The sequence below is a fragment of the Equus caballus genome, chromosome 9 (genome assembly GCF_041296265.1).
Source record: "Equus caballus isolate H_3958 breed thoroughbred chromosome 9, TB-T2T, whole genome shotgun sequence".
In the NCBI taxonomy this organism is placed as follows: Eukaryota; Metazoa; Chordata; class Mammalia; order Perissodactyla; family Equidae; genus Equus; species Equus caballus.
In genome coordinates, this window is record NC_091692.1 from 5,993,439 (window position 1) to 6,002,499 (window position 9,061).

Sequence of the window (9,061 nt, forward strand, 5' to 3'; positions counted from 1 at the left end):
TTATCTTAAGTAGCTGCTTTGCGAGAGTTTTGTTGTGTTGTTTTTTTCACTTTATTTTAATAAACTGAATTAATGAGCTAATTTCAGTGGTCTTTTAATAAGTAGACAAAGGAAATAAGCCGTTGTTGACAAACAGAGCATTAAAAGACTGCTAAAGTGTTCCGCAGGAGTTAAGCTTGCAGCTGTTGGCTTAGGGTGACAGCTGCAGGAAGCAGGGAGAGTTAACGGTGTCACTTGAAATTGGGGAGAAAGGTCGTGAGGGTCTGTGCTCTCTTTTTGAAGTGATCATTTTGCCCAATTACATCAGGGGCTTAAAGGAGATCAAAAGCTCCAGATTCTGTAACCTGCCTTGTTGGAAAGACTTCTAATTGAATCAGACATGGACGGAATATAATTACGTAAAAAGTAGTAAAGTCTCTGATCAAGATTTGGAGTTGCAATGTTTGGGATGCTCTAATTCCTTTCCTTTCCTTCCTGTCTCTTTTACAAAAGACATTGGTAATAATAATAAACAATAATCCCTGTTTAGAATAGGAGAAAAGAAGAACAGAAAAAATTCTTAGGGACTTTTTTCATATTTATGTTTTTGCTATGAAAATTATATTCACATAAGAAGAAAGGGGGTACAGCATGGGTACATGGTTATAATGAAAAGGGATAAACATGGCTTCCTATGTGAATTTATGACAAAGCATTTGGACAGATCCGGCAAAGCCTAATTCCCAAAAAAACCAGATGGAACAGCATATCACAGAAAGAAACTCACGGGAGTTTTTCTCTAGAATTCAAAAACAAGTACCTATTTCTGAATATATTTTTTAAACAGTATATCTATATGTTTGTTTTTCATATCTTGGCCAACACTCTCCAGACAACTTTTGTGCTCCAATTTTGAAAAACATGAAATGATAAAGCCGTTGAGATGTTTACTTCCAACTCAGGATTGACAGTCAGTTGATCAAAAAATATCCCAGCGCCTGCAGGGCTCACAACATTCCAGTGGGGACTTGCAGCTACATATTAAAGAACAGACACTGTTTTTGAAGCAAACAAAATGCACAGTAATGATTTCAACGATATAGGGCATGTATGTTCAGAGATTCAAACCAGAGACTGGCATTAGAGAAAGAAACCCAATGCAGGAGATGCAAAAAGACATTTCTGACAAGAAGCTGATTTTTCTGTCCTTTTATTTTTTGTTAGAGCTCCCACACAGTAGCACAACCAGCCTCTCCTTGCCACACACTGCCACCTAGAGGACAGCTGGCAATTGCTAGATAATAGCTTGTTTTCTTTCTCATGGCTGAAAGTAAATGTCCTAATTAATTTCACAATGCCCCTATTTTTCATGCAGCATTAAAGTTAAGTATGCAGATGCACACTGGATCTTATGTCTAGAATCGTAAAAATAAAAGTGCTGCCTCCAGTGTGAGATAGGTTTTGGAAAACTGAAAAAGTCCCTCCCCACAACATAACATTTCATAGCAAGGCCCATTTTCATTCCTGTTCTGGTTCATCCCAGAAAGCAAATTACCAGGACCAGGCGGCCAAAAGATTCTGAGTAAGGATCCAGTTCTCCTAAGTGTGATAAATCAGCAGCATCCAAATGCAGCCTTTAATGAATGCTTTTGATGATAGTGCTGGTTGGCAGTAAAAGTACTTGAACCTAAATGTTTCATTAACCATGATGCAATTAGCTGCTCTTTCTCAAGGAAAATATCACCAATGTCTATATTACAAAGATTTGGATTTTGTAGATAATCTTTGTTTCGGTGATGAAGATTGTCACTGAGCTAACATCTGTGCCAATCTTCCTCTATTTTGTATGTGGGACGCCACCACAGCATGGCTTGATGAGTGGTGTGTAGGTCCACACCAGGGATTCAAACCCACAAACCCCAGGCCGCCTAAGCCGAGCGCACAAACCCAAGCACTATGCCACCAGGCCAGCCCCTAGATAATCTTTTTGATTAGCACAGAAAAAGGAAATTTAAAGTAAAAAGACTTCTAGTGACACACTTTCAAAAATACATAAACTCACGGCTTAGTACTTGCTGAATGTAAATAAAATGACCAAAACAGCATGGTTGTTGGGAGGAGACCACTATGAATTCAAAGAAACAATTCAGTTCTTTCAATTTGGTATCAAGAACATAATGATATTTTCCTTTTGGAAAGAATTATCAAATTACTTGCCTGAAAAAAATTGATCAAATCAGGCCAGAGGAGCAGCTTCCATGGCAACCGATGCATCAGAAGATCATAGATGTTCTAGATCCTCATTTAGCATCTTGACTGATGTAATTCAGAGCTTCAGTAAGCCCTAGATGAAGTGAAAGCTAAATTTGATCCTACTGATTGGTGAAAGCTACAATAAGATCATTGGTGAAAAAATCAACAGAGTCCCAAAGATGGACTGAGATTTCTGTTAAATGGTTTAAGCTCATGCTGAACACAAATTAATTGGAAGCAGTCTTATATTGAAAAAAAAACTCTTTGTTCCACAGTAAACGTGTGAATGGAAAGTTCTGCATATATCACATTTCTGTTATTCAAGTCACATTCTTAAATGCACTAGAGAAGCTCCCTATTTATAAGAATCATGCAGGACATCATTTTGTAAAACAGCATCTTTTTATAGTATAAATAGTAACAATTTTCTCTCCTCCACCTATTTGGTAAATAACGATCTTCAGACATTGAATTTTCTTAAAGTAATACAGCCATAATTTGCAAAGGACAAAATGCCAGGAGACATTTTCAGAAATTACTCCTTGAGAGTTCAGAATTCAAAGATAGAGCACTGCGAGAAAATTTTTACAAGCTGATTATCTCTGATTTTCCTGTATTTATAAAAAATAAGCATTTGTGAGTTAATCAGGTCCACTGTCAGACATTAAGGATCCCGCAATTCGGGTTCACAGGCTGAGTTTAGCACAGCAAAGATCCAGTGGCTATACTGTGTCCAAAAATCCAGGGGCTATACTGTGTACAAATATCCAGTGGCTACACTATGTACTCCAACTTGGTGCCCTAAGGCGGGGAAATAATATATCAATTTTTTTTCTTAGTCAATAAGCTTTACTGTAGCTAAATTCAATTTAACTTTTCCCTTTAATGCTAATTCAAATCTGCAATATGTTGAATCATTTTGGACTGTGTATATATTTTTGTGTGGCTTGCCTTTTGCATCTAACTCTAGACCATGAAAAGAACCCCAAAAAGAAAAAAAAAAGATCTCATTTAAAAACTGCAGAGAAGCCATTTGGGGGTGAGGATTTCTCTCCATGTAATCTCCAGATCTGTGTGAAAGTTGACATTTTGGTAGGGACACCATGTAGTACAAAATGCTCACTAGGATCCCTTCTTCTTTCACAGGATCACCGCGTGAACGGAAGAAAGGCTTTAATCTCTCTGTTCTGTTTCTCAAAAGGGTAATGGCATTTTACTCCAAATTATTTTAAATATTTGAAAATGTTGTATGTAAGGCTCTGCAAGCCAAAAATCACTTTTGTCTGAAATACTAATTTCCCCAGAAGAAACCTAGAATGATTCCATTTGCCAAATAATGGGTGGAAAGGGTTTGGCTCTTTTCTGCATTAATTAGCAAATTACTTCCATTTTGCCTCTTGGGTTCATATTTGTTTAAAAAAGCCTCATAATAGTTGTGATGCATTAGGAACTTTTATACCTACGTTACAGGAGGAGAAAATACACATTTCATGTAATGATATCTGACCATTACGGTGCCTACGACAGGCTCTTTAAATTTTCATAAGACATGTATATAACACACTGCTTTTGAATAGATCACAACACTGCAAGAATCATCTCAGTAGTTTTCACAATATCCCTAACTGACAGACAGGCTACCCATCCCGAAGCTAGTAGGTAAGGGAAAGTGGAATGACGGCTAAAGTTCAAGTCTGTTCCAAAACTAATAATTACTCTAAACTCCTTGAGGGTAAGCATGATACCTCAGCATCTCATCTCCCCTGCTGAGGACACTGCTCTGCACAATTTAAAAAATTAACATGATTCATGGCTTGTATGCCTCCACACTCCCTTCTTCTTCACACAGTACTACCTAATTCCACTGCAACAAAACATTATTACATATTTGCATAGAGGTAAATTTCTGAAACATAACTAAAAGTGGTGAAAACCATATACCTCAGAGTTCATCTTCCAGGTGGCTATTCTCTATACTCAACAAGCGCAATCATTCTCCTTATTCTTTGAAAACTATAAAATGAAATAATTTGGAAATTGTGGTGAAGAAGTTTAGAACATCATCTGAAACACAATAAAGCTAATCAGAGTATACTAGTACGGTGATAATCCATCTAAAATTAACCAGAGGACCTGCAAAGGCTCATATTCTCAGTCCACTGCCACTACTTACCTCATTGCCATGGGAATTACTAATTCCTTCAGAAGTAACCTAGAACGCTCCCAGATTCCCAGCCCTCAGAAACTGAGATTATGAGTGCTTGCTGTTTTAGGCTGCTATGCGTTAGTGTAATTTGTAATACGGAAATAGATAACTAATACAGATGTGGAGGTATATGCGGAAATTTTATATTTTCTACCACTTTAGACGTATCACTATAGAAGTAAAATTTTTAAAAAAATACTCAGAAAGTGAACATCTAACTACATAAAAGATGATGATAAGGATTTGGTTTTCTAGACTAAGGTTTGTGAATACTAACTCAAGGACTATTGGGAAAGGCTGGAAATCTAAAAAAGCCTGTGAAGAATATATTTTGCTATGAGAAAGAAGGCTTTTAAGACATGAGGGATGGGAGAAAATGCCCAGATTAAAAGATTAAACTAACAGTAGGAAAAATAGATTTGACATAAACAGAATAATGATGGAAGTGATATTAAATAATTCATAGGGAAAGAATTCAGTAATAAAACCAAGACCTTATGGGTTTGGTTATGGTCTCTATCTAGTACAGTTAGGAATATGGATGTTTTCCAAATTAAAATGTAAAATGTATCCTAAAGAAATAAGTTGATCTCATGGATATCAGTGAAAACTGGTGGGAGACTGAACATACGCCTGAAAAAAGCAATGGATCTATAAGATAGATGCGACTGAGAAGCAAAGACCAAATAGGATCATAAAGAATCAAGAAGTATCAGTAGAGAAATTCCCAGACCTATGGGCAGAAGCACAACTGGGAACCAACAGGTAAGATCAGGGAGAAAGAGTAAAAGAAACAACGTTGTTAGAGATGTGACCTACAGAGCACATAGCCAGATCAAAGTCATGTATTTCAAAATACATAGGTGACAAAATAGGGAAGGGATAAAGAACTTCACGTATAACGGTATCTAGTAAAGTTATTTTTTTTTCCTAAATGCATTATGTCTGGTAATTCTAGACTTTTCCTTGTTGACAATTCATGTTTCGTGTTTCACAATACCTAGAACACTGACAAGATTCAGAAATGTCTCTACACTGGAATCTTGGCAGGGGCAGGTAAAGACGAAGGAATCCTAGCACATGTAAGAGATTCCAAAAGTTGAAGACAGATATTGTCAGTGATTTTTCAAAAAGAAGAGGGAAATTATCCAATGAATATACTAATGGCATGGGTCCCTGCTGTGTATGAATACTTAGAAAGGAGTCAGCTCCAGAAACCAGACAGAGTCATCAAGGAAAAGTCCTGTTATAATAACCTGTGCTCCTTTTTTGGATAGAATCGTAAAACAAATAATTTGGAATATCACTTTCTAAAAGAATATATCCTGATTGAACATATCTTTCAACAAAGCCTTCCCTGAAATACCTTTGGAGAAACAATAGAACTATCTGGTTAATAGCATAGTTAGGTGGAATGATCATTATAAGTAAAATATGTTAACTGCTAGATTGAAGAAAATTTGCAATAAGGTTCTAGTGAACTATTGTCCTTTAATTGGGGAGGATATATTAAAGACAAGTTTACCGTATTTATTCATTAATACAGAGTCAGGAAAAATAAATTTGATGGCAGAACTAAAATTTTTTATAAAAAAGTAAACTTAGGAGACATTTAAGGTCCTAGATTTAGATTAACTCAATTGTATACATATAGATTGGGGAACAATGGTTAATTAAATGGTCAACTGAAAAATAATCTTAGCGTATTTAACTGACTACAATCTCAATATTAGCCCCCAGAGCGATATACCGAAGAGAAACTTATATCCAATATTGTTTAAAATGTGGATGGTTCAAGTCCTAAAATGTAGTAATCTGCACTCTGCCTTCACCAGATAATTTTAGGAGTGTTATGTTTAGTTTTGGGGACTACTTTTAAAGGGAATATTGAAAAACTATAGAAAGTTTGGTGATGACTGACCACTTATTCTTCTAATAACAGACAAACATTATAAGATTTGGACATAGGTTTTTAATCATCTAATCCGTCCCAGGCATTATGTTCAAACTGGAAATACAGAGCTAAAATGACCTTGTCCCTGCCCACAACGAGCAGATGACCCAACAAGGGAGAAAAGCAAATACATAAGACAGTGTGCCTCTGCAAACTGTGTGATGTGAGAAATACTTGAGATCACTGGAATGTTCTGCCTGGAGGACAGTTTTAAGGGAAAACAAGAGACGTCTTCAAATCACTGAACAGATGGCTTTAGGTGCATGTCTAGACTTATCGTGTCATACCAAAGGGTAAGCAGGAAAATTGCCAGAAGACAAAATTTGGCCTAAAAACTTTTTGATAATTAAAAATGCATAGCAAGAGAGTGGACTTAATCATAAAGTAGTGAGACTTTATCTTGCAAAACTTTTTGATCAAAGGGTGGAGAAATCTGGAAAAAATATCCTAAGAAGGATTTCTGCCTTGAGGCATGGCCGGTGCTGGTGGTGGTGGTGGTGGTAATATTTTTAAATGTGTTTAACAGGCAACAGAGAGGTGGGGTGAAAAGACTTGCTCTGTCTCTAAGATTCTTTGATTTTATGTACAAAAACTATCAATCTCTATCTTCGTAAAACAAAATTCTCATTTTGGATTCCATGTCAAAAATGTGTAATGCTTCAAGAATCACCATGATTTAGGCAGCACGTTTACGTAAGGAAAAACTTATCCCATGTTTAAGAGACTGGTTATAGTCTGCTATGCCTAATGTGTTTCTTAAAATAGAACAACTTTTAGAAAAAGTATAGTTAATAGACCCACTTGCAGGAGACTTAAAAATTTACCGTGGAGTTAGGATTATTTGATTTCATATTTATACATAAAATTGAAATAAATTGTGCTATCTCAGAAATCTATTCTTTTTCATGTAACTTTTCAGAATTTCTTTCAAAAGATTTTCTTTTGCATAAAGCATACTCTTTTCATCTTATTCTATGATTCTTAATACTGCTTGAGCTGTAAGAAAGTGACTGATATTTTCTTTTGAGATTGGTTCAAACATCCTCTCGAGGGATCAATAACACAAATTCTAAGAAATTTAGTACCTGCCTGCTGCCATGTAGTGCTAGGTTGGCTAAAGGACCGAAAATCTTCAAAACATGTCTTATTTTTCTATTATCAAACACATTAATTTGAACCACTGTTAAAAAAGATACTAGCCATTTACTTCTTGCACAATATAATCATGTTACAGAATAAATAAAAGATAACTAAATATTCTAAATCATCAAAATAAAACAAAACTAATTAGTGTATTAATTTTTAAATAGTTAAGTAGTGGGTATCTGCCAATTTGATCTTTAAGATAATATTTTAAATAATTCTTCATTATCTGTGAAACTCCTTAGGCAATCCTTCATATCAGTGTTTTCCATGGGAATTTTTCAGTGTAGGCTCTCTCTTTCATAAAAATCCTACATTTAGAGTAGTTATTGATTGTGAAGAGCCAGGAGAAATACACTGGATAGCAGAACTAGTTTTTTTTTAAAGTACATTTAACAGGGAGCATTTAAGGTCAAATTTTATATGTCTGCCTCCTGAATTAGTAAAATTTTAATTTCTGCAATCCAGATTCTTGCCAAATAGCACAATCACAAATACCAGCCATCCTTATATAAGGCTCAATTCTAATAAACCACCTACGTGGAAAACTGTAACTACTTCTCTAAATCAGTGTTTCTCAACTGTGATCTCTGGACCATGGGCATCAGAATCACTGAGGTGCTTCTTAATAACACAGATTCCTGAACACCACCCTTGATCTGCTGAGTCAGAATCTCCCCAGGGAATCCTTAGGCAACCTGAAAATTGAGAATCTATGTTAGATATGCTTTATTATATTTTAATCAAGCTAGACTACCAAAGAGCCACCGCAAGAAAGAGGCAAACAAACTCAATATTATACTTATTTTATGTATTTGTTAGTGGACACTGACCACTACATCATGCAATTTTCTTTCTACCAGAACACAAAAAGTATGGCTTTGGGGAAATTGGTTTTTCCCGGAAAAAGCTTTACTTTTATCTTATCCATGATTCTTACTTCTCTCTTTGTTGTGGTCACTAGATAGCTCAGAAACAAATTTTAGACCTTTCTCTTATAATACTACAATACGTAACAAAATGCATTGAACCTACTTCAACAGTTTATTGTTATTTTTAAAGATATATAAATAGTAAACTGACTGAAATCCACTTTAGTAGAAAAGTCGAATACAAATTCAGAGATAAGTCAATAAATCTCCTAATGATGCAATCTAAGATTACTGTCATTATTTTGATAGCCAATAAATAATTTAAAAATTATTTAACTCTATCAATTGAAATATATATGCTTTATTACATATGCTTTACACAATTCTCCCCCATCTTTTCCTTTAAATTGTTACAAATTATTTTATTTGATTTTTCCCATACACCACATATCAGAACTGGTGCAAAGATACCACTGTTAAAATCAGGGATTACAAATGTAGGAAGGAGCTAGGACGCAGCCACCAAATGTGGAAGGAAAGTGCCCAGGAACAGTGTGGGGGAGGGGGAAACTGGAGAGGTAGATGCTGACTCATAAACCAGAGCTCTTTGTACATCATCGTTTAAACGACAATCTACTTAATAAAGCCAGTATC